The sequence below is a fragment of the Anopheles maculipalpis genome, chromosome 3RL, assembly GCF_943734695.1.
Source record: "Anopheles maculipalpis chromosome 3RL, idAnoMacuDA_375_x, whole genome shotgun sequence".
NCBI lineage: Eukaryota > Metazoa > Arthropoda > Insecta > Diptera > Culicidae > Anopheles > Anopheles maculipalpis.
Window position 1 is genome coordinate 8485177 of NC_064872.1, and position 26969 is coordinate 8512145.

Sequence of the window (26969 nt, forward strand, 5' to 3'; positions counted from 1 at the left end):
GTTTGCCCGTTCCGAAGGACCAGAAGAAGAAGTTTTGAATATTCTTTATAGAAAAGCGAAGAGGAAAAAAAAAACCCCAGCTGGATCAAGAAACCAGAAGCAAAAGGAAAAATAACGCCGCACGTTACGATATCGCTGGCAACCTGAACCCCTTTTCCATTCCATCGCTTGGTGACTTTCTTCATGCTAGGGGTTGTGATCGTTTTTCGATTGTTTCCGATTGAATTTATGAGAGGCCGGTCCGTACTAGACTATCCCTTCTCTAATCTATCAAAAGAATATATTATTCGGTGGAAAAGCATTTTTCCCGAACTGGGAGCACCAGCATCGACCGGTTTTTCACTTGCCAGCGGTTATTGTGTGATTGTTGATGTTTAAGTTGAATGTTGCTGTTTGGCATCTGAAAGCCAAATAAAGATATAATAATTATTAATCGTTTGTGCCCGTTCGTTTGTGTGAGAAAACATGGACGGTGATATGCGTCGCAAGACAAAAATTGTGTGGCCTGCTTGGGATTGGTTCGGGAAGATAGTGGCGTTTAAGAAGCATTATTGTTCTAAACTTTTTATTGTTCTATTTCTAAGCGTAGGTTGAAATAATTTTTTTAAATTTAAATTTGGCATTGAACTTCAAAAATTCAACTATGGTCAAGCCTGTCAACGAGTAGAAAATGGCAACTATTTTTAATGAATTAATTCACTCTCATTACTTTCCTGTGGGAATTCAACTCTTTTAACAACTTTCTTGTGGTTTTTTTCTTATTTAAAACTCTGAAAGAGTTTTAAAAAACAAGCTGCGATTTGAATCACTCTTTTAAATTTTTGTAAAAACGCTTTGTGAATAGTTTATTTAATTCACCTATGTATTATTCATTCAATCATTCAATTGAAGGGCGTTCATTTGAAATAAAAAGTTACTGATATTATAATAACTTTGACCAAGACCAAGCAATACAGCAAAACAAATATGAGCTAAGAGTTCAAAACATGAAACAAGGTTTAAAAGTGTCAGTTCAAATCACAGTGTGCTGTTCAACATTTTTAAAATCGTTTAAGTTAAACTGTTTAAGAACAAAAAACCGCCGATCAAAGTTTAACTTTCTTTATTTATTTCATCCAAACATTTTCACTTTCTGGCTTCTGTTCCAATGTGTGCTTAAAATTCTGTTTCAAAAGGTGTTTCAATGTGTGACAATAATTTATCAAAATTCAATCTCCAAACAACACCACCGCTGGTACAGCAAGCAATACCACCCGTACCGCGCATCATGCGTGCCACATGCTTTAACTCAATCATTAATTCGACTATTCGCACTGTATACACCTTTTCCAGCTACACCTTTTGTTAGTGCCACACATACGTGCGTTCAATGTTAGACGCCACGAAGCCGAGTCTACATCCCCGGGAACACCCGGCGCGTGTCGAGTGATCGGACCGAAAAAAAAACCGTTTTTCCCTATTTCCCGCATTATCCCAAAAACCCACCCCTAGCGTAGGGACAGGCAGAGAAAGAGAGAGAGAGAGGGACGAGATTTATGCCGTTTGCAAAACAAGTTCACCACCAAAATGCTCCGATGCGACCTGATGCCGGGCAGGTGTGCCCGGAAGGTTGTCGTTTTCTGTGCTCTATGGCACCCCTCGACGTCCCCGGGTGTGTGGACCATTGTGTCGATCGATGATTGCGAACGGTTGTATTCTATCCCAGTAGAACTATTTTTGCTACGCTGTTCATTATGCTATTGTGCTCGTTTCTGCTCTGCCGTAGTCGCTGTGCGCAGGATAACGATCGCAAAAACATGACGCGCGTTCTGATGGTTGGTTCCATAACGCACCAGACCAGACCAGAAAGCAAAACATTGGACAGATGTTTCGGTAAACGTGCGAAGCCTTTGCAGGCTTTTAAGAGCTAAATTTTAACACCAGCCGCTGTTGGCACTTTAAAAACCCTGAGACGTCGGCGTTTCCAAACATAGGCACCACCAATTGATGGCATCGATCGGTGCTCGCTGTGCGTAGTCAACTTTCACTTTACAATAAATTATATCACTGATGACCCTTTCACCCAGCTGGCGAAAGGGGAGGTAAAACAACCAGCTTCCCCATAAGGAACAAATGCACCGCAGAACTACATCACTATAAATCTCGACACGTAAGCCCCCTATCAACACCTTCCCAACAGCCGAGCGCCGACGATGTATGGCCACACGCGCACTAACCTTGCGTACAGGCCGTACGGATTTTCGGTAGAACGGATTAAGATCCATTAGCGGGTAGTTTAACCACAACCAGCCACTTTTCTTGTACGCGATCCACCCTCGCCTGTGTAAGGTTTAATTTACGCCACCGCTTAAGCAAACTCCCCCCTCGGCAAACCCTGGCAGCTCCCTTTTTGGGTTTTTCGGGGAAAATGATGATTTTTATTTGATGTCCCATTTTCCTTCCGCGTTCCGCTTGCTGCTTTCCACGGAGGGCCGGTGAAAGAAAGCGCTGGAGATGAAGTAGGTGATACAGCACAAACAGCCACCCGTTTCTGGTGCTGAATGTCCGACTCGAGGACACCATCGCGTCGTTTGTCAATTAGCTGTATGGGCGTGTAGTTTTCCACACGAAAAGCTGAAAGGGTGCAAAGTGAAAGTCACAGTCTAGACGAGTGCTGCGAGTGATGAGTGAGCTCTTTTGCTGGTGACGACAACCGCGACAATCATGTTGATTCGTGCCTTTACTGGAGGTCTAGGGAAAACTTCAAAACAGCAGCTTGGTGTTCGATGCTCAAGGAAACCTTCGCCGGTTAAACGATCGCACCTAAAAATAGCTCGAAACCGATCACAACGTGCGACACGTGCGTCCGACTCGATGCGGAACGAGGAAAAACATTCGAGCCGTGTTTTTCACGCGGAATGTTTCAAGCCTGGGGTGGGTGAACAATGGATACTTGTCACCGAAAACACACGCCTAAACCAAACAACCAAAACATAACCTTACCGATCGATGCAGCATAAATAATAATGATCTTTCACTGACAGATGTTTCGGTGGTTTGGTCCGCTTGGTGCCGTGACCAGGAGTTCGTTTTCACAAAGCCGCTCTTTCATCCATTCGAAAAGGTATCAGCTAATTATCCTGACGGCGAAATAGATTACCGGAGCTACAATAATTTCAATTTTCACATGTGAACAGATAATTTTCCAACGATTGGAATTTCTCCTTCATCCCGGAACAAGTTTTCACCTCCACCCCAAAACAGTTTTCCTTGAAACCAAAACCCGTGGATTAGCAGCACGAAAAGTCACGGGGCGCGTAGTTAGGGTATTATTTTTGGTTAAGCAAACGATCATAACCATTATCATTAGCAGGGCATTTCCCGCTGTCACCCTCCGAGGCATCTTACCCTTGATAGCTTTGTTTTTCCCTTCTATCTCCCTCTATCTCGTCCGCCAGCTCTATGTCAACCCACAAACCTTTCTCCGCGCACCATTGGCTTGTAATTGCTCGTCAGTAACAAGGCTCTTTGCCGCACCGATCGGGCCAAATTAACCAAAGCTTACGTGGGTCAATTAAATATGAAATTTATGAACACCCACCGTACAATTTTTCCGGCCCAAACGCAGCTAACACATTCCGTAGGATCCAAGTGTTTCCTTTTTCTGTACCCGGTTTTCCTAAAAATAAAGATCACTCTCGCCCCAGTATCGATCCTAATCTTGCCGTGTTTCCTCTCCCGTCGATAGTCGATCGATAATCGGCCGATTTATTTCTACCACGGTTTCCCGGTGGTACCGTGGTTTAAGTGATGGTAACACCGGCCCCAATTTTTCCAGCTCGTTGTCACAGCGAACACGAACAGATGCGGTGTGGACCGAAGGCGATAAATTGCTCCCGGGTGTTCGATTCCTTACGAATGCTCAAAGCGTCTCTGGTGGGGATCGGTAGTAGTGTAATGATTTTGTAATTTTTTCTGAAACGACTTGCCCACAACACACAAACGTTGTAGAGTAAACAAAACATTCAACAAACTAATGCTCACGTGCTACCATCGGTGTGCACCCGGTCCGACACGTTCCGTGCACAATTTCTGCAATAACTGGAAGGTTGACGGCCATTTTCGATACGGTTCGAAGCGAGGAATGCTGGTGCATGTCACGGTTAAAAGGCACAACGCTACGGTGCCACCACGTGCCACACAGGGCGATAAATAAATAACTAAACAAAATGCAACCAAAACCAAATCAACTCGTAATGTGTCAGATTTAGTATAATTTATATCGTACGCTGGTTGGTGCTCGACTGATGAAACGGCATCTTTACGAGATTGGGCCTTTTAATTGTTCAGTGTTGTTGTTCGAGTTGTGCAGAACCTGGATTGAGTTTGCGTAGTATTTGGACCAGCTGCAGTGTTTTTTTTTTGCGACTGTCACTAAATGTTGAAATATGTGACAAAATGGAGCACTTGCAGTTGGATTAACGTTTACATCTAAGCAATTCCTAGCCAACGTTGATTGTGTCGAGAGAATTTGACTAAGTTATAACTTGATTTGGAGTAACACAGATCATAACAGTGCAGAATCTATGTTGAACGGTTCACTATCAGCTCGAATCTAAGTAGAGCAGAATTGTTGGTAGAAACTCAAACACTTTGTGACTTCATTGCTTCAAACGTTGGCTCCATGGATCAGAACTTCAATAAGACAGGGTCTGAATGGAAGACGACTATAAAGTGGATTACAAACTATTGAGACATCCTGGATATCTAAAGTCTTCCTCGTAGCTTACCTTGTATCCAACTTTTAAGGCAAAAGAAAGTTGAAATATTTTCTGGACGTCATAGATCTAGTATCTTCAGTGTATCCAGCCAAGAACGCATCTGAGCAGAGACCTATCGCTATATGTTATAGTATTCCGGCCCCAAAGCTTAGCTTGAGGGAGCTCTTGAAGTTCTCAAACAGCCAAAAAAGACTGGACAGCAAGGAAATTCTTGATGCTGTCAAGTTTAAGCAAAAGACTTGTACTCATGAAGCTTCCGTAAAAAGATCTTTGCTGTGTACCGTGTCGTAGACGGCATTATGCATAGCCAGATTATTCTAGACGATGAGTAATTCTTGATGCTGATATCCAGAAAAACTATTTTTCGAACAAGCTGAAACAAAATAATGTTCCAAAAAACTTTACACTCACAAACGACACAAGATAATCAGATTAATCTTTCTGCTAAATTGCTACTTCCAGTGTAAAACCCAGCTTAACCTCACCATAAGCCTTTCTCGGATCGGATGTCCTGCTAGAAAAGGATTTTCTTTACGCTTTAAAAAAAACATGCTAACTTGCAACCTGACCATTTGCCGTTCATCTGCACCACGGCTTACCCTGTTCCTTGAACGAGTTAGTGTAAGGAATCGAGGAACCGTACCCCGAATCGAAGGTGCCATCAATTACAACCAGATAACAAAGGATTTAAAGCTCTAATACCGAGCATTAGAAAGGACAGTTTTCGATCGGGTCTCTCGTGTGTCGTGACCACACACAAAACCTGAACACAGAAAAATGGTTGCAAGAAAGAAGGAAGTTCCGGCACAACCCATAATTGATTCGTTTCTTCTCTGCAATCGATCAATGTGGTGTTCATCACCGGGTGCTGCATCAGCCACAAAAGGTGCAGAGTTCCTTCCGATGTTAGGACTGCGTACAAAAAATGGTTCCGGATGTGTTTGCGTGTTTGTTCCGTTTTCGTGCAGGTAGCTTCAGCTCAACGGGAAGTTGGTGGATCAAATCTTTGCTTTGCTTTTCTGACCGTTTTGGAAGCCAAACCAATCTATTTTTTATGCACTTTTTTGCAACATTTTTTTTGTAGAAGAAAGCTTTCGAAAGGGCCTGATGGCAAAGGTGGATTATTATGATTTTTTTATTTAACTTTTCCCTTCCTCAGAATTGCAATTTTGTGTCCTTAAAATTGGTTCCAGAAATAGTACACATGCCCTTTTCTCTACATACATGTGCATTTTTGTGTACACATGCACAATAAATGCTCACCGAACGGCGAAAAAGCGCGCGCAGCATCCGCAACTACGAGGCGAACGCGGCCTCAATACACATCCACCAAAATCGATCCCGAATGTCCCGAATATGTGCTCGGGACACACGGTATCGAGAAAAAAAAATACACACACAGAATGCAATTCATCCACACACACACACAAACGCATACAGTGCAACAGGATGCATCGCATCGGTGGGCCGAAGTTCGCGACCACCGATACGAACGCATCCTGTTTTTGGCGCGAGTGTGTACCCTTTTTCCCGGGGTATCCCGAGAGCCGAATTCGAAGCAATTTCGTCATGGTTGACTGAATGCATCGATGCGCGTTGAAGCTGCGAGTAGGCCCTCCAACAAAATTGGAGGAATTGGAACGAAGGATGAAGGGTCGGTCAATTTCTCCCAAAATCTTAAGATGTGCTTCTTTTCGTTCATCATCAATTTAAAAAAAAAGTAGCTCCAACCTTTATCAGAACTGCACTACACCGATGGTCTAAGGCTCCGGACGCTCTAGCTTCTTGCAGCGAAAGTCCTTGCGCTTGGCTGCCTTGGAAGTGATTCTTTTAGCAGCGGGAATTTTGGCGCCTTACTGTACCAGGCGACTAGGAGCACGAGCCGGTAGCTCAAGTGGCTACGTTGCCGTCACACAACACAACACAGCTGATACGAACCGATTGTACGACACATACAGGTTCAACGTGCTGCAAGGACATTGTCTCCTCCGCCCGTTCTGAAGGGGGAAATTCGTGCAGGAGCAACGAAACATACACACACCGGCCTTGTGCGCATTCTCGGCCGATCCGGGGGTGGGTTTCGCAATAAGAAAAGAAAAAGTACGCGACTGCGCGGAAAAACGTCACACTCGGAAGACGAGCTGCGTTTGTTCGGGCTGGCTGTGTGTAATTTTCGTTGTTTTGATGCCGGGACCTAATGCCGGTTGGAATTTTTGGCATGGACGAGCGTGTTGTTGCCTAAGAGTTATGAACGCCTGGTACTGGTGAATGCGTGCTGAGTGCGCTTTTCAGCTATTTTGGTGGATTGATGAGAGCACAAAATGAGAGCGAGGTTTTACGTTGTCCTGCGTGTGGTTTTATCTCGTAGTTATGTGGAAGATTTTTTATGATTGGCTAAAGATTGCAGGATTGAAAGGTTTTTTTTAGTTATTTTTAATCTTCAAGAGTTAATCTTCAAGAGTTTTAATCTTCAAGAGTTGAATGTTTTGAATATATGTATAAGAGATTGTGCAATAAAGTACATGGAATGTTCTAAACAAATTCCAGTCATTGTCGAACCTTCTGCACAAGAGTCTCTATTCAAGGCCATAAGGTAGTAAAATAAAATTAAAAACAAGAATCATGTTACGTTGGGTGTCTTTACAAATTTGAAGGATCAGCTCCTTAGTTCTGGTAACGAAATTATTGTACCCGATTCTCTGATGAAGGGAATTCTATTCAAAGTCCTTAAAATCAAAACTTCGTCTAAATGATGCTCTTCTTCTGTAATCACCTGGAGTCTCATGGTGGCTATTTTTTTGGCTGATAGACTGTTGACACGAAGAATGGACGTCAAAACAATACAAACACCCAATATTGCTGTGAAAATTCCTGTGCAAATCATTCTATCATCATTAATTTCCATCGATCTTTCACAGACGTTATCTACTGCTAAGACACAAGGAGCTTAACTGGAGCTCCTTGATGTATTAAGTACATATTACCAAAGTAATTCCTCTGTTTACTACCCTTTTGTTTTTGTGGTGTTGTGTTTGAAAACCTTTCTTCAGGAAGGAAAAAAGATGAAAAAATTTAATGCCTAAGACGAAAAAATCTTTCAATCTTTAGTCATCAATCGATATGGTGTTGTGTACAAAAACTCAATCACTTTCCCTAAAGGATCAATAATTGTTTCTTTAAATACCACATAAGAAACCCATGCCAAATACACACATACACCCACACAAACACACACAAAACGAGAGCAAAATTTCTTTCCGTATCATATGATTAAGTGATTTCTCTTCACGTAGCTTACAAGATGATGATTTTTTAAATCAATCACCACGAAAGATTGCCTTGCAAAACAGCAAGCTAAAAGGCATGGAAAAGCACACCCTCCCTGTGGTGAAGGAAAATTTCAGCAACGCGTTAAATCGTCGCCTGCAGCGCCTTCGTCACGGCCGACGGTCGACTCCGAACCGAGCCGTGGTCATCATCATTTGTTTTTTGATTTTTTCTTGCGTCCGATATTGTGCTACTTTGAGTGTTTGAGTGTGTATGAGTTTTTTTGTGCAAAAAGACACACCTTAAACATGTTGAAGAAAATAAAAGTAAAAAAAAAAAAACAAAACTGCATCCACTCTCACCACCTATCCTGGTGGGAAGGCTGACATTTCAACGCCACCGGTTCCACCCAAAATACGAAATACGAAAAAACAAGCGCAAAAACTATCCACCAAACCCCAAAAGTGACCCCAGCAAGAAAGCACACTTTCCTCCATCGTTGTGTTTTGAAGTGGTGGACAGAAGAGTTGAGCAGTGAGGGACGATTGTGGGCAAATGCTTGATTTATGAGCATAAGGGTCAGTGCTGTTTAATTTGCACAGTACGGAACAAAAGCAACAACAAAAAAAAGGACAACTTGCCGTGGTGGTGTACGAGAGTTCGACGAATGGCGGGTAATGTCGAATGTCGAACCGGGTCGGTTCCGCCCGGTTCCCCGAAACCTTAAAGGTTGGCGCTGGGCGGATGCCGAAAAACAAATCGCCCCTGTCCCGGCAACGTTGGGGCCAGAAATGGACACCCGGCGTAATTTCGCCCGACCACTGCGAAGACAACAACAATACTCGCGACGGTAATTTCACGGTAAAGTACCGCCCTGGCAGCATAAATCACTCACCGCTGGGCGCATGCTTCCCTTTCTCCTTTGGACGGCTCGCGAAGCACGCATATTGGCGGTTTTGCGGCAGGCAGACCCAGTGCCCGAAAGAGTAGAAAAATGAAAGTGATGAAAACATTAATTTCATCGAACGCGCCTAACCTCAACCGTGCGCCAATGTCTCCACCGTCGTTGCAAGCGGGATGAGTTGGACGCCGGTGGACGTTCGGTTCCAAATGCGACTTTGCCTAATGATGCAACAATCACCGTCAATTTCCGCGATGTGCAACCGGTTGACCGCCCACGTAGAAACAAACAGTGTGTGTGTGTACGGTTATGTGCCCAACTTCGAACCAGTAGCTTAATATCCGGAAGGGACACACTCGGTTTTGGGGTAGGACCATGTAATGAGATGTGCATTTCATAGAATGATCGTGATCAGCAATCGAACCGCGAGAAGCGGGACTGAAGCTCCGGAATCATTAATCAAAGTTGGGTTCGATTTTTGAGCTCATTATGAGTCCTTGGGGGTAGGGACACGATTGTAATCTTCCTGATGGAACTGGAATTATGTTGTGCTATACTGTACTAGGTGAAGGTGAAAAGATAAACAGAGGATAAGTCCCTGTGGCTTGTAACACTATTCTTTGCTTAAGATTTTCCATAAGAGCCAGGACAAGCATTTGCTCTTCTAAATACCAGATCGCACTTTACAGTGAGCCCTTCAAAGCATTTTAATTCTAGTATTTCATGATTAATTTTTTGTGAATTTATGTTAAACTTTCTTAAAATTCTTGAGCTTGTTTCCGAAACCAAGGGAAACTCTTACTGACGTAGTTCCTCCTACCCGGATTTATATTATTTATATAGAAGTACTTATCATACAAGAAGGATAACAGCTTACAGAAAAACTACCACTCGCCTATACAAAATTCTCCCACTGTAATGGTGAATAACAGGGCAAACATTTCGACATCCATTCGAAAAGCTCCTGGTGGATGTTTTTGCACACTAACGATACCTTTCGGTGAAGGAAGCTTACAGGTACGAAATAATGATCTTATCGCTCCGATTTCAAATCTAACCTACCAAGGCTAAACACATCCATCTGATGAAACCAACCTAAACCTATAAATAAAAACAAACAAAAATGTGCTTTACCCTAAACACTGTTCTAGTGCAAGCCAAAACCAAAAAAAAAAACAAACAAAACTGTGCCACACATAAATCACGATCACTAGCCATGCCACCGTGGGGCCTGGAAAATGATAATTCGATGCAAAACAAGTAGCGCACTTGGAGCGCTGCGAGCGCTCACTAGTGGTGCATCGGAGAAAGATCGATTCGCGTTCGTGTCGCATTTAATTCGCGATGGTCCCGGGCCAGAACATCGCAGGCCAGAAAGCAAAAAACAAAAACGAGAAACAAAAAACTGCAACTGCAAAATTAGCATAAATTATTCCATGCCACCGTGCCGAAAATGTGTTTCCCCCGTCGCTCTACGCTACGCTCCCCCTCGAGCCAGACGGAAGCGAAATGAGATCAGCAGGAAAGCAGCGTTTTCTGCAGTGGAAAACTTCACGGCACACCACGGGCAAACATGTCGGCTCCTAATTCACGATGGTACAGATTTTATTGGGTCGGTGTTTGCAGTATGTTGTTCGTTGCTTTTGCCCTTTTCCCATCCCTTCTTTTCGCTTCCTGTTGCCCTGCCTTGTAGCATAATTCATAGACATATTCCATCATAACGAGGACCTCCCCGAAGGATGCAACACTTGAGAGCTTGCTCCAGATAGATTATTGTGAACGACAATGGACACGGATCGATCGCGACACGTGGCACATTGTTTTCCAAAATCATCCCACTCGCCACGTCTAAACGAAAGGGGACAATATTGTGTTCTGTTTAATTTCCACTCACCAATCGAGGCTTCAGTACACCATCTACACCGAACGCCTTCACCAAGAGTGTTGGGATATACTGGAGAGAAGAAAAAAAAATGAATGAATCAAGCACGAAATCGCGCAAACATAACACTGCAACTGCAACAGCACAAAATATTGCAATAAAAACACACTCACAACAGCCGCAACAACAAAAAAAACTCGTTTCTACTTTGCATTACTCATTCCCGCCTTTCGGGCATCGATCGATCGATAAATCAAAGCACATAAACGGAGCAAGAATAAAGCCTTTTTTTTTTGCTCTTACACCTGTAACATTTCGGTGTGCCCGCTGTAACGCAAAACCCATTCCATACGGCGAACAATTGCCGATCGCGAGTTGCAGATCGCACAACACTCAGCTCGGCACCGCAGAAGCACTTCGGTCTCCGGCAGGGCTTGCACACTGTCCTGGAAGTGTGATGCCGTTTAAACGGCGTTTAGCGGACGGACGGACGCATTCGGGGGCCATATTGGAAAATGTTAAAATTAGAATATAATGCGCCCGACTTTTGTGCCGCGTCGACTGGCAGCCGAAAGTGCGCATACATTACCACGAGCCACGAGCCCCGCTTAGTCATAGCGCGATGAATTATTTAGTGGATTAGGTAGTTTATGAGATTTGCGGTGTGTTGTGATCGGGTGGAACGCTTTTTGCCAGCAATTTGGTGTTGAGTTGTTGGCCCTTGGCTCGATAACTGGCTGTCGTTCTTTTGGATGCTTGGAATCAAAGAAACTCCTCCAAAGCGCAGCAAGAGCAGAAAGCAACACGGGGTTCGTTGCTCAGAAACGAGACAAGTCAATCATACACGACGCCGTACGGCATCGTATGTGGAGAGTAAGTGTTAGCATATTTGTTTATTATTAGCGGTAAATTATCATGTTTGTTCCCTGGGTAGTGGGATTAAGCACCAGCTCTAGCTGCTTTATTGTTGTTTCGTGCCCCGTATCGAATCGGGGCAACCCTTCCTTACGTGTAGGTTGCCGTGCAGAAAAAAATGAGAGCTGAACTTATGGTACTTATGGCTGACGAACATCAGCCTGAACCCATCCGTCCGTACGTATGTAAGAGGTGGAGTTCGCACAAGACAACCGACTCAGAGAGTTCAATTGATTTCTGTCAGGTGATGTGATTCATCCGAACTGGCTGGTACGCTGGCGTTGGACGTGTGGGTTTTTTGGGGGCTGGAAGGAGAATCAATTAAACTGTGTAAGCCGATTAATCAACGTAAAGCTGAAATATGGCCCGGCGACAAGGAAGTGAACAAATTGAATTCACAACAGTGTGTGACTGCACGATGGAACGAATATTGAAGAAGCAATAAATAAATGGCATTTAGTGAGAGCCTGCTGTCGAGTGGTTGCATAAATTTAGGAGTTTGATTTGAAATGTAAGTAAAATATTATTAGATTGAAATGAACTTTGTTTTTCGCATTGTATTCAGTCGATGAAAGTAGTTTGACGTGTTAGGTTCAAGATCGTCCTTAAATATTGTTCGATCACTCCATTGTTCAGAGATGATGTTGTGATCTAAGAAGAACACTGCAGAAAACGATGCTATTTTGACAAACTTGATGACCAAATGCTGTCCAAACCTTGATCTTGAGAGTGTGGAATACTCAAGCAATAGTATTGATGGTACCAATGACCCCCAAATGGACTCATCAATCCAAGAAATTCGGAGGTTGTAGTGTGAAAGAAAACTAGGACGTTTATCGTATCGAATAAACGAAAAGGAGGTTAATCTTAAAACTGTTTTACTGAGTCAAAAACAAATCCCGCTCTAGTTTAATCACGCTGGCTACATTGTAATCTTCAAAGATATCTCAAAAACCATTATGCCTCTTTCATAAATCAAACATCTAAAATAAACATCGTATTATCTGCATAACCGTTTGCCATAAATCACAACAACATACAGCCAAATCTAGCTAGCCTTACTGTGGAATGTGCACGATCTTTCGTCAAGGTGCACCGGCCCTCGTGGCCATGCGGAACAAGTGCAATTCATCAACTGCACCAGCTGATAGTGCTACACACCACCTTCCCGGAACTGGTCTTGCACTGTAGGGTGAAAACAAAAACACTCCAATAAAATAGGATCTGTGCCTGATCCTGAGCCCATAAAACAACGATTAAAATTAACGCCAGCGATCAGGGACAGCATAAAGCACCGCCCAAGCTTACCGAACCAACGTGTTTCCGGGCAGGGAGGTGGACACTCCGTACCAATCAGACCACAATAATTAATAACTTCTTATGTAAATAAAACCAATAAAAGATAACCAGACCAGACAGCACGAGCGATCAAGTTTGCGGTTTTGAAAATCCATCAAAAGCCCGGTGATCTATGGGATAAAGCTCGCGGGTTCTTTCTCCTACCTGGGTCCAAGGCGCAAATGAGTCTAGTTACCGGTGACAGATTCGATCTCCTCCCGGCTGTATCCTGCACGAGGGGGGAGCTACATGGCACATACACACAGGTTGATAGTGTTTTATGGGCAGGAAAGAAAGCCTCCATCGACACCTTACCGTCCAAAAGTGCCCCCGGAGCACTATTCCTTCGCTAACAGTTTGTAATTAATCAAATGTGGCGCACGATTTCGCGCACCGTACCCTCCCCATCCTCCAATCGAACTACACAGCGATCGTAGACAAGATCCGCAAGCTACTCACATTGCGCACAGTTAAATTAATGGTCGCAAAATCAGTCCGCAGACCTATGAGAGGCTTTTCGCATTCGCTTGCGTTTGCTTCATCCGTAAAAAAAAAACAGCGAAAGGGTGTGGTCATGCCAACAGGCGACAAAACTCCATACACACACACACACACACGGCACAACACCGTCCGGCAGGTGTCCCTGTACTAACTGCACCGGAGCAACTGCGGCATGTCCATTGCCATGGCCAACCGTAGCCTCACTTGGCTGGCGCTGCTGCTGCTGCGAGCGATTCATTAAAACATTGTACATTGTCGGCTGTTGTCTGGATCTGGTCAGCCGACCCGGTATCCGCGATTTCATTTGCACGTCTTAAAATATTGCTTCCCTCGCGCCCTGCCCATGTAGTTCTTGTCGAACAGCGCACTAAACGGCGTGCGTCTGCTATTATACGCACACGAATCGAACTTATGAAGTGTACCAACACTTGACGGCATTTATTCGATTAGCGTTTTCACGCGCGAAGTACATACATACACACCCTCAATGGATTCGATGGGAACGATGGGAACAAACGGCGAAAACATCGGCTCTTCAGTAAATGAGTACTTGGTGGGTTGTTTTCCCTAGCTCGCCGAAGCTATTATGTTTTATGGCTTTAAATTTGAATCTCAATGTGCAATGTGCGGTTGATGGCTGGATCACCCACGACGATCGTCGACGGTTGGGTTGGGAGGTAAAATCAATTAGAATATCAATCGATTTCGGTCGCAATTTCCATCCCAATGCAATCGTTTGCTGGCACGAACGCTTGGCCGTCCAAAAGCGGGGAGGTCCTTCTGATGTACGATGCGCCTATAATTATTGGTCCCTAATGGAGAGGAAGGAAAGCTGTGGGGCAGCGAGTGAGAAACTGAGGCATACAATAAATGAGTGCGATCATAACTGTAGGGTTTTCTTATAGATCATCAACATTTTCAACAATTCATCACTAATAATCCCACAATTTACTTACAAGATTACCTAAGTCTTCTTGCCTTAGTTCAAAAATATTTTACAATTTTGTGAAATTTGTCAAAATCCTCAAAATCTCCCCAGAAAACCCCTCTACTAGGATGGACTCTGTGGACCAACCAAAACCATTGCATTACGCCACTGCACATCGTCTCACAGTGCATCCATTTCTCATGATGCAAGCGATCCAGCTGCACAACACAAAAACCAAGAGTCTTCACCATTTAGACCTTAATTTTCATTACCCAAGTTGTCAGAGACTCTTCTACCAAGACGAGATGCGTTCCATCCCACTACCACTACGAGGTGCACTACCATCAATTATTGATTCCAACCCAAAGCTGGTAGGAACAAAGCAGCGGCAACTTCCGAGATTGCGATCTGCACGACTTTCCCGCCGTACACCCGCCTAGGTTCCCGAGCTTGGCGTGTTAATGATGGGCACGATTCAGTTTGGAGCGAAGTTTGACGCTTTCGTACTGGCCACGCCGGTGCAACTGCACCCGCAGTGACACATTCGCGCGCGCCTCAGGTTTGGTGAATCTTCTCATTTGACTACACCGGCAGCCGGCGGTTGATCGTGCTCCGGTGCCTGATGCTGCTGCTGATCAATAAATAAGTCCACCCATTTGCAATCTTTTACGCCTAATACGATCGGTTTGTGTGTGTGCCTCTGTCTTCCTGTCAGAAGATCTATATCTGGTTGGTCACACAGTGGACGCGCTTCCGTGACCCGTGGACATGTTCGAGACACGGATGACTTGGGTCAGCGCATTTGTCGGGTTAATGTGTGTGTGTGTGTGTATTTGGTCACGAGTGGTGGTGATAAATAGTACTTCCTAGTACACTCCGTCGGGTGTGCGGTGAGGTTGCCTCCGAAGTTCGTGAGGTCTCCCGAGATTCCACCACAGGTCGGGTGTCGCTTTCGTATCGTACGGGTATTACTGGTTCTGGTGTATATTCTGACAAGAGCTTGCTAAGCGTGTGATCATGTTCCTATAGCGACGACGCACGTGTTTGCCCCCACCGGTTCTCCACTGTCAATGGCGAAAGGTCAGGTTCTTTCGACGATTCGTTCGCTTTTACCCGTTTATTCGTTCGGATTGGTTCATCCGTTTTGGCGCCCATTGGAAGTAATTTAAATTGGCATAGCGTGAAATATCGCACTGTGCTTCTAGTTAACCTGCGACCTCGGTGCAACCTGGCACTGGCACTGGAGCTACAGGACCGAGCTTGTTAGACGTAGCCGCCGGTGAGGTCGCCATGGATGAGAACGTGCCAGAGATGAGATTTATTTGTTTACCTATCTGCAGGGTGCATTACAGTCATCGTGGTGTGGCGTTTTGAGTTCCAACTCTGGTATGCTGATACTGCTTAGGTTGAATACGTCCAAGTCCTTGAGCAGTTCAAGCGAATGTTTTGATTAATAACTAATCTTGCTACTTCATATACTGTCTTTGATTGTATATCTTCCCAAGCACGTCTTAATCGACAACCATCAGTAGCCTAATCCAACTTCGTACGATGTCAACTATCACCGTGACCTCCACCTTCCCAAACCCAAACCATTACTTTGTTCTTCGAAAAAATGAAAGTGAACATTTCAAACCATTTCCGTTCCAACTCCCTGTATCGAACACTTTCCATCGAGCTCCCCCAAAGCGCCACTGCCGAAATCAACGTGGGTGATGTAATGCTGGGTCCACAATGCCTCCCAAACAGCAGCGTGACAACCCAGCTGAAGAGAAGAAAAAAAACCGAAAGTGACCGAAAAATTAGACCCCATACTGCACCATTACCAAAGGTCCGAAGGTATCAACGAGGGCCGAAAGGATCCCGGAGGCACCAAGCATACGAGAAGGTATCAGTTATGACACCGCCCGTCAAAAGTTTCACCACACGAAATCAGAACGTCCGAACAGTCGAAGAAAAAAACCCCATTGAAGGCAAATTATGCACGCCTGCACGCATGCATGTGTTTGTGTGCGTACGGTTCCGCCACCGATCATGTTCGATCGGTACACCGGTACACCCGTACCCGACATAATTACAACCCCAAACAATCAATTCGATTCAATTAAACTGACACGCGAACATGCCGCCGCTTCACTCCTACCTTTCGAGCACTGGACAGAAATAAGGGCTCTCGGTATTGTCGATACACAACAGCAGAGGCTTCATTGATCCGTTCTCTCGTGTAGCCTCGGTTCGGGTCGAAGGTGCCCAATACAAGCCCCGTAATTATTACATCCCCGACCAGTCAAACATCGCGGGCTTTGGGCATGGAAGGCGATGGAGGTGGTGTGTCCTGGGCGTCTTGGCAGGCTGCCAAGAAGAAAAGACGTTATTTTGACGAAATCCATTCAATATGGATTGTCCGGCGTCGGAAGGTTCTGCAACAGTTTGATAGATGACGAAATCACGTCCGGTGTTGGTGTTGGGACCCTTGGGCTGCGGCACTGCGTGGGAATTACAAAAGAAAAACCGAGATTCCCATTTTGGCCACCCTGCTTGGTGCTGTTGGTGTTGCTGATTCGATAGCAACCTTGCAAAAATTCATGAAAATATCATCCGCCGGGCTGGATGAACAGCAGTTGGTGGAGGGAAACATATCGGAACGTGGGATGAACGGCCACATGGTAATGTTTTTATTTTGGAAGACAAATTTGGAGATTCTCCGGCGTGGATTGAGCTGGTGGTTTCTTCAACGGAGAGGCGTTATGGTTTGTTTATTTTAGAATATTTATTACGCTTTTACGAGCATCTGAGTGCCAAAACTGAGCTGAAGTTTGTCTGTCAACATTGCCAAAAATGGCTTTTTGGAGTCACGCAACATATGCTTCTCGTTTTATTTTATAACGTTGGAGGAGCTTTGATATAATGCCTTAAAATGTTAAAGACACACTAACGAAGCGATTTGACATCGTAAAACTACAACACCGTTGTTTATGACCCACCAAGTCTCCACATCATACAAACAAATCCTACGGAAATTGAAAGTGCGCATATCTCGGCCGTTTGTCTAGCGATGCAATTACCTAATGCGCACCCGAACGCTTTCGTTTTTGTTCGCACCAGAACTAGATTTCCCATAACTTCACTTAGCGCCTCTCACCAAGGCATCGTCGTTGGCTGCATACGGCTGCATTATGCACACAGCCTCGCACCAGTCATCCATGGCGCCACCGATGGAGCACCCCACTACGCTAGGGAGGATAGCTGGGGATAGGTCACGAAGAGCTGCCAGCTGGATCATAATAACAATATGGTTGCGAGCGCCCGTACTCACACCGGGTAATGATATGTACAATAATAATGGTAATTATAATTGCACTTTTAACAATTTATTTAAACGATTCCGTTTCGGGCTCTGTCGGTTAGATGCCGCACTAAGCATCGAGTGTTTATGAATTCCGAAACGGGCACTGGGCCTTTAGCTTGCTTTTACAAACGTCACTCCTGGAGCAAACGGTTGAACCGGATTGCATCCTCCAGCTGTGCGGCGCACGGACACTCGGGCACAGATTTTTAGGTTGGTCCGATTTGCTGTTTTTTTAATTAATACATAAATGATTTCGCTGACATGCGGGACTATCTGGCTCTGTGGAAGATGGAGAAAATGTATGGAGCAATGGTACACGGTACATGAACCTCTCACTTGAAACCCGTACTACACCCATCTCGGAAACCCCATACGCGATCCAGTAACGCCCCGCATGGACAAGTGTCTGGTGCACTCGCGCTTGATCAGGCGCGTCCACCGTGTCGGAATCGTTGTTGGAGCTAATAGAAAACTCACCCCAGTTTCCTGACCCGCCCCAAACAAACTGCCCTTACTTCACGCGAATCAGGCGGACATAACACGGACGTTAAGCCGACGACGACGATGCCGACGGGCACAAACAGAGGTTCAGGTGGATTTTATTGGGGCGTACATGCATGCCCTCTGTCACGTTGCAGACCTTACCGACTCCATCCTCCCCCCTTTCCGGAGTACACAAAGTCAGGTGGAATCGTACACGACCGTATGGTTCCCTTTCGCTGCTGCTAATGATGCCTAATGTTGCGCTCATTTAATATGGCGTTTGATTGGTGGCACCGAAAAAAAACCGCGACACCGTGCCGAATGAGTGTCCGCGGGCCATGCATCGCCGCATCGCCGGAGACACACCCCCGGTTGCAGTTGCAGTTTTACCCCCGTGTGTGTGTGGGGCTCCGTTTGATTATTGTTATTATTTTTATTAGCTTTTGCACCCAGAATCCAGGCCTCTCCCTCCGGAGAGATCTCTCCGGGTGAACTTGAAGGGCCAGAAAGGGTACCCTTTTGCTGCCCGCAAAACGCAATCAGTTAAAGGGCGGTGAAGAGGTTGAAAGTTTCGTAGTGTTGGTGTTTGTCGATAGTGGTTCGAGTGTTGAGAAATGGTCTGTTGATTAGTTGTACGCGGGACTGGACTGTACGAGTCGCGAACTTCAAACCAAGCTACCCTAACAAAGTGTCCCGAGAGAAGGTAAAGGGTGTGCAAAGTCTCTTTATGAGTTTTTGAACTTGTTTTGCTGTGAATGAGATTTTTTTTTAGACGGTATCCCTTCGTCTACACTTCAATTTGAATAAATATGGTTTGTTGTATGGCCGTTGTCATTTCGGTACGGTGTGTAAGGATTTTTTTTTCGGTGGGTGATACGACACACGGGCGCACGATTTTTTTCCAATCGGCTCGAAACGAATCGATTCCGTGCACTGTTATTTGGGTTTATTATTTTGATTGAAGTTTGTTAGACTAACTTGTTTTGTGGTACACCCGGAGGCAGTAAGACACGCCAGCACACGGTACTCGTGGAGGTCGTTTTTCAAGCCGAAGTGAACTGAAATGCAAATGAACACCGAATAAAGCGGTCTCTTTAATGCTTTTGTTTCAAGCGCATTGTTTGGGAGATATTTTAACCACACTTCACCAACACTAGAACCACGTTTTCCACCAGATTAAAGCGACATCTCGTACAGCGGCTCATTAAAACCTTGAGGTAGACACCTCCAGAGGAGCCCTTCAATTTCGGCAATTTATTATTTTTATTCTTCCAATTACAAACACCCCCATGAGCACCATAATTGGTGGAGCGGAGAATATGAGACCAGAACAAAAGTCAAGATCACCTCACCTTACTAGCTGCATTACTACACCCCAGCTAAGGCGCAGGTTGTGCACAGTTTGTATTTGCTGTAATTGAACCTCAACGGCTCCCCAGCATTCCCATAACTCATCGAATAGAGATGACTGCTACTACTACTGCTTCAGAAACAGCAGGTACGGGAACCAATCAACATCCACTTACCGTGGATATCCACAAGGAATCCCGCGCAAACAAACCCCTGCATCAAACGTAGACCCAGACAGAGCGCACTCGATAAAGAGTAATAAAGTCGTAAATAGTAATGCCTGTTTCACGCTTCATTTTCCTCTCTGCAAGTGGTTTCGATTTGCCCGACCGTCCAGGAGGTTGCCGCGAAATAGCAACAGGTGATTTTCCTATATTATTTTAATGGTTGTAATGAGATAAGAATGCGCTAAATTGCTGACCATTGGGTAGCGCGAACCAGCGGTCGCTCATATGACCCACAACCCGTACGAATCTCAGCTGTGTGCCGTTTCGCGGTGTGTGCCGTTTCGCGGTGTGTGCCGTTCAACATAGTTCGATACGTAGTTTATGGGTTTTGTCCAGAGAGAGAGCAAGAGCGAGAGTTTGCCACCGAAACAGAGTCCAGAGATCATTCGATGGAACAATTTTATGCGCCCTTTTGCGGTGTTGGACCATAATTGTGGGTTTTGCGTGGCGTTCAAACTGACGGACTCTGAGGCCTGACTGATTGCCTCGATGGGCTTACGAATGGTTTTGGTTAGAGCCGCACCGTTAGCGTCTACGCTGGGCACGGTGACCCCTTAGCTGACCCTAGCAGCAGTTGGACCCTGTGCCCGGTGGCACTAGCCAATTGATATTTTCCTTCAAACGTACGATCCAACCATCTCGTGTGGCCTTTCTATGTTTGCAACACATTGCACTATTCACCGGGTTACAATGTTGCTTCCGCTATACGAGAAAAAGGGAGCAAACGAATCAACTTGTATCAACCCGGATGATAGCACCCGTTCGCCCACTTCGATACGACGGTTCAATCCTCATTCCCAAGAAGACGCCAGTGAAATTAAAGTTGGAGAATGAAAACATATCACCCTGGAACTGGATTAGTGGTGTGGCTGGATACTACAAAACTCCTTATGAGCCAATTTCGTATTGTATAAATTCACCTCATAACTCATTGCACAACACAGCTCTCCGGGAGGCTATGGCGGGGATGCCGGCCCCAAACAACACAACCAGCCACTCATAAATCATCCAAATCAAGAGCAGTGCGCGAATGCAACGCAACAGTGAATCGCAACTGCCGCCGCGGTCCTATAGAACGCCCGGCAAATCAAAGTCCAATGCACATTGCCCTTGCACATACGCAGAGTGTGTGCGCACCAGACAATCTGGATCATAGTAGGGGGAGAGTAGGTTCCTCAGGTTGCGCCAAATTGCGTCTAGCGGCTGTGGAGTAATTGGCAATAGAACGCTGCTGACTCACCTCGCGAACTTTGTTTACTTCCTTTGCCGGGATGGAAAAAAAGTAGAACCAAGTTGATATTGGTAGCACAAGTGTTTCGCTAGGGGAAAATTGCTGCTCGATTTGCACTGCGATCTTGAAGCATGGGGAGCTTAGATCTCTGCTCGTAATACTACAAATTGCATCTTGGCATCTAAAGTCCTAAAAAACCTCCTATATCCTGTACAAATAAACCTTCCATTTAGTTCGGTATTCAGATCGCGAGGCTCTTACGCAACCAACCAAGTGTTGTCCTTCAGACACCTCACCAGATAAAGCTGCTGACTGTTTGATCGATCGCGCCCAAAGCGTGTGTGTGTGTGTGTTGTTTGTAAGGGCGATCGAGAAATTTTCCTCTTCTCACCACTCTTAACAACCTTTTACGCATTATCTTCATGATCACAAACGATCGATTGCGGTTCTTTGCACCACTAGAGATCACGGCATTCGGATCTCTGCTCCTCGCGGCGTTGTTATCCTCAGCTCACCCAAACACGCCGTGTCTCAATTACTCTCGCCCAGTCCGTGCCTGGAAAGCGCAAGAAAAAAGGTGTCGCTGTCGAATGGAACCCAACGTTAAGTGTTCCAGCGTTCGAGGCTGCTGCAGGGAAACACCTGAAGCACAGAAATAATAATTGACCACGCAATCCGCTATCCACAAGCACTTTAACCAACAAGTCCAACCCTGGGTACAGTGACAGTTGTTGTACAAATTCCTGGACAAAATGTTTGCCACGAAAGTTCGCCACCTAACGCCACCTGGAGTTGGAGCCAGGCACGCACCTTTCACTCCCAGTTTCCAATTTCTAGATGCTTTTGCTATGGTTCACTAGCTTTGTTTCAATGTTTTATGCTATCATTTGGTTTCGTTTTCCCTTCTGGTTGGGATAAAACCTGTACTGCATGTAGAGTAAAGTCTGTGAGGCTAGGCTAGATCCGTGCACTGGTCAGCCGCTTGGAGATGATGAAGAAATACAGTCACGCTCTCCTTCTCTCTCTGTGCTTGCCACTCGGTGTCTTGGTGGTCTAATTAAGAAACAGTAACATATTTCCACAAGAATGAAGTGATAAATTTTGTCTGCAATTCGTACGCAACATGTGTCGCACGTGAGTTAACGCGATACAAAATGATACTCTAACTTGGTGAGATGTCTGCAATCAGCATCAGAAATTGGTTGTGTCCTACCAGATTCGATCACCGATCAGGGAAGTCATCGAACCCACTAACGTGTCCCATCATCATGCACAAGCAGTCCAGTAAGTCGATCCTATAAATAGCTGTAATGACATGCTCATAATTATTCCCATTCCTCTTAGCTGATAGGTACCCAGACTCAATAGCCAATTTATCATCGGGATCCTCTATTTACGAGCAGGGAGGAAGATTATTTCCGGAGGCACCCTACCGTGCACGGGGACCCAGCCAAAACCGATTACTTTTGCAAGATTTTTTTTTTCTTTTTCGACCAGCGCGAAACCATCAGCAGAAGCAATCGCCCTTCTACTACCGGATTATAATTCACACCAGGACTTCGGTTTGTCATTGAACGGGGTAGCTGATTATGAGCAGTCTGGATGGTACAGTACAGGTAAAGCAGCAGCATCTTCCGTTTATGGAGCGACATCCGTACATTATGGGGCCAATCGAAAGGTCTCGTAGAAATGTGGATCAAATAGTCTTACCGCACGCGACAAACGCGTACACTGTGCCGGAACCAGTGCACGTAGTTCCATCCCGGCAAACAAGGTGTAAATTAATCGCACCTCTTCCATTGCATCCACCAGCTGCCAGACCCCGCCAGACCCGGGAAGCTTAAGAAGCGTGCCCCAGGTGCACACAATCGAGGCGCCGCCGTAGCGCGAGTTCCTGCGAGTCCAGCAGTCCGGGTGCTGTACCGGGCTGTGTGCGAACCGAGTTATTAATGGTAGTTTATGGTTCGCATGTTTCGCCCATTTATCACCTGTCTCGTTTGGCCAAGGGAGTTGGCTGGGTGCTTCCCTTGGGTTGCTTGCTTTTAGACCTATTGCGTCTATGGGTTTTGTGATCAGAAGCGACGAAGCCTAGTGCTAGTGGATAACGCCAACTACGCGTAATAAGGGTCTAGGGAACCTGTGTATACTCCTGAGCGAGTTTTTTTTTTGTATCCAAACTGTTGGATGATTACTAAAGAAAAGCACCTTACCAAACGGCTATGCACCTGGTGCAGGTTGTGGTAAATCGTGAAACTCTCAAGACTACACTTTACTCTTCGATCGGGAGTCTCAGGATTGGTAATTTCGTTCGCGTGATGATTAATTGTCGACCACGGCTAAAGCGCTCACATTAATGTCAATCGAAACATCACGAACCTAGACAGACGGCGTTAAGAGACCCTACGGTAACGCCCTGATGCAATTTTCCCGTGGAGAAAACACCTTCAGATATATGTAATACACCAGAGTGCAGATTAAGGATCAGCGACTGGCTCTGGTAAAAGCAACCACTATCGCAAACCACCATCATCTGTGTTGCTTTTGGGGTTTGATTGGTGATTTAGACGCTCCTAGGCGAATTGCAACTCTCTCTCTATCATGGGAACAAGTTGGTTCCCTTTCGATATACAACGTTGCACCCTTAATCCAATCGGTCTCAACCATGCTGCACCCTCTCCTGTCTTTCTCCCTTAGTCTGGCAAATGCGCTTTGAATGTTGTACAATAGAGAAAAAAAAACACCATATCCAGCATCCTGAAGCATTACGCTCTCACGGTTCCGCGCATCCGGCTTCCGGTTTCGTTCTCACATCATCCTTGCATCACCCCACCGGGAAAGATGATCTGCCAGCGACAATAGCGAGGGTTGCGTGAAAAATTTATCAATTATCAATCGACGCGAAAAAAAAGGGGAAAAACCGCTTGGTGCTATTGTGTCCGGTTTTCCGATTTCCCGCACAAGTGCTCAAGAGTCGGTGTGGGCACCGGCACCGGAACCGAAAAGTTATAAATCAGACGCGGGTCGCGTGGGCATTAAATTGTGTCCAAATACAGGCGCACACCCTATTGCTCGTCGTCCAGCGTTCGCTTCTCAGGGCTGCAAACCCCTAGCATGATGATGCATCGGCGGCTTATGCAGGCGGTCACGCGCTCTCACGGTAGTACAAGTGGCTGTGGAACGTATGCTGCAAACGGTGGAAAATGCTGTGTTTTTCCCATTTACAATGTCTCTTTGTTTTGAGTGACACGCAAAGCACGTGCCCGGGCGGGTTGCAGGATCTCTGAGAGACAGTGTGGGCCACTAATCAACTGATGGAACAGTGCGATAGTACCATGTATGTGCGTGTGTATCTGGTGGTGGTGGTGGTTAGGATACAAACAAAGCTAAGGGGATGATTTAATTGTGTTTATTCTGTGAGAAAATCGAAAGGGAGTGTTTGGCTGGTAGCCTGTACAATATGGTTCCTGTTGCGTTATGGAAAGTTATGGAAGTAATGGGAAACTCTCTCACAAATTGCCAATATAAAGCATATGCTTGTGAGTGTTACTTATCAATGATGATTCCATAAAGAAGTCATCGGGGAATATTAGAGTTTCTGGACGAAACATTTAACAAGGTCAACACAGGTTTTAATGTAGACAGACAAATATTGAACGTTGATGAATTTATTTGGAGATAATAAGGCATTCAGCCCTCATCACAAGAGAGCTACGTTCTGGATTGGGTTTGTGTATCAGTTTTATGCTGTGCTGTCGACATTTCTTACTTGGCTTAGTAAATCCTTTGCCATTTACCATTACTCTTCTTAACAATAAAGTTACTCCAGACTCTTGCTTAAATTCAACACTAATCCTACAGCGTGAACTTGCTATCTTCTAATGCACCGACAGAAATCACCTTCGGAGTGGTTTGCGCCTGCCTCAGACGACAATTTAATCTAATTATTTTCATTTCCGGATACATAGTAATGCACTCGCGGCACGATTGGGCACTAATATGCCGCCTAGAATTAAGCCGTCCCTGAACTCATTTGCATTGAATCGAACAAACGACTTTTATCGACACCAAAGTGCTTTCTTTCGCACCACCCTCGACACCATTATTGTAGAGGGTCCGGGTGTGATTGTTTGTTATCGAAAATTCCCCACCAAACGGTTCCAGGCTCGCTCTGCAATTTCTTCCCCACTGTACCAATAAGGCCCTTATTTTGCCTATCGGCAACCGAACGTGACCCTCAGCTGACTATCAACGAGCCTTTTCTGTTCCGGGAGATTATTAGGATGAAGGTTTCAAACGGAACGCGTCCTCTTGCCGGCGCCCCTTGAAATTTATTTTCTGGGCAGGATCGTCCCAGGAGTAAGGCTGCCAGTGTCAACTCTAACTCTTGCACGGTGGGTTTGTGTCCAATTTTCCGACCTATTTGATAGACCTTAGCACGCGGTGTTACTAATGTGAACAGAAGTACTTTGAGCGCATAACAAATGTCGGTCGAAGCTTCGTGTAGGTGTCACAGCGACCACCGGGTGGGACCTCCGGTTGTGGCAACGCTCACGTGGCACTAGCGCAACCTCTCCGACGTAGATCGATCTCTGATATTGATCCGATCAGTGTCTGCCTAGATTTTCTGCGCGCGCCAGCCGGTGCCAGTCAGCTACCAACCGTGGGTTTCACCAGCCGCAGCACCCCTACTCCGCGAAAGCCAACGGGGGTAGCCCCCCACTCCAACCAGAACCGGGGCCAGTTCAGCTTCATTAGGCAGCTGAGCTGTTCTGGTTGGCGTGTTTGATCTGTGCGAGCGAATAATTAAAACACTAACCAGGTCCACCGCAGCCACCACCGAGAAGTCCTTCGAAGTACACACAGCCCATCCATCTTCCTCCCGAGCCGGTGCTCCGGACCCGGCCGGAACACACAGCAAGCTGAAATTCAATTGAAATTAGTCATCACGGAGCGGTTCCAGTATAGCCCCCTGTTCGGGGGTGTTCGGGCCGGGGATTTTTTTTTTCGCTTGGGACGACAACGCGCAGTGTGGCGTCTGATTTGATGGAACGGTTGTTTCTTTTGCTTCGCGTCAACTTTAATAGTTCGCTGACTTTGCTGTAGGAAGTACTCGGTGAGGTTTCACGGGGTTAGGTAGAAGAATGGAAGGGAAATTATGAAATTATTGAATAAGTGAAGTAAACAAATCCACCTAAAGGCCTCTGATTGTCCAACAGTTCCTTTTTTTAAGGAATACTTTTCGATGACTAACTATGTGTCAGCTTGAGAACTAATTAAAGATGCTCAAACAAAGTGGTTACTCTACCTCAATATCTTTTAATTATAAATTCATTTGAAAATAACACTCGTTCTGATTAAAAATTTTCTCTACTCTACTCTACTCAAAAGCTCAAAAGTAGTCACTATCTGCCGTAATAAAAAGGTTTCTACAAACAACGAAACACTTCTCCATCCCCAAGGGACCCAACTATCCAACAAAAGTCACGAGGGGCTCGCCTATCGGCACTGGCGAGTTGACGATTTTATTTTGTATGCATTTTGTCCCAGACGGTTGCGTGGGTTTATTTATATCTAATAGCTATAATTTCTCGCTCTTCGCGCACATGTGTCGCCAACAACAGGATAGCTACACACAACACGCGGGAGCGCTTGAAGGAAGTTCAGACAATAAGTGAGTGTGCGCGCGCGCGCCTTCATCGTGACTCCTCCAGCTCCAACGTAGTGAGTTGGGGAGTAAATAGAGATACAATTGAATAAAAATTGCACCACCACCATCGGCCAGTGGCAACGTGTGGCGACGGACGCGACGATGACGCCGTGACCCCGTGGTGTGCCAA

The 26969-nt window shown here is 45.5% G+C and overlaps 2 protein-coding genes across 2 annotated transcripts in view; both read right to left on the bottom strand.

Annotated features, from left to right (window-relative positions):
- The window catches only part of LOC126565072 (beta-1,4-galactosyltransferase 2), a 183869-nt gene that overhangs the window by 109820 nt on the left and 47080 nt on the right, over positions 1–26969 (bottom strand). The window lies entirely within an intron of this gene.
- The window catches only part of LOC126564457 (elongator complex protein 3), a 244733-nt gene continuing 223345 nt past the window's right edge, over positions 5582–26969 (bottom strand). Inside the window, exon 4 of the mRNA XM_050221519.1 lies at positions 5582–5593. The gene's annotated coding sequence lies outside the window, so the exon portion shown is untranslated. The remainder of the gene's footprint in view (positions 5594–26969) is intronic.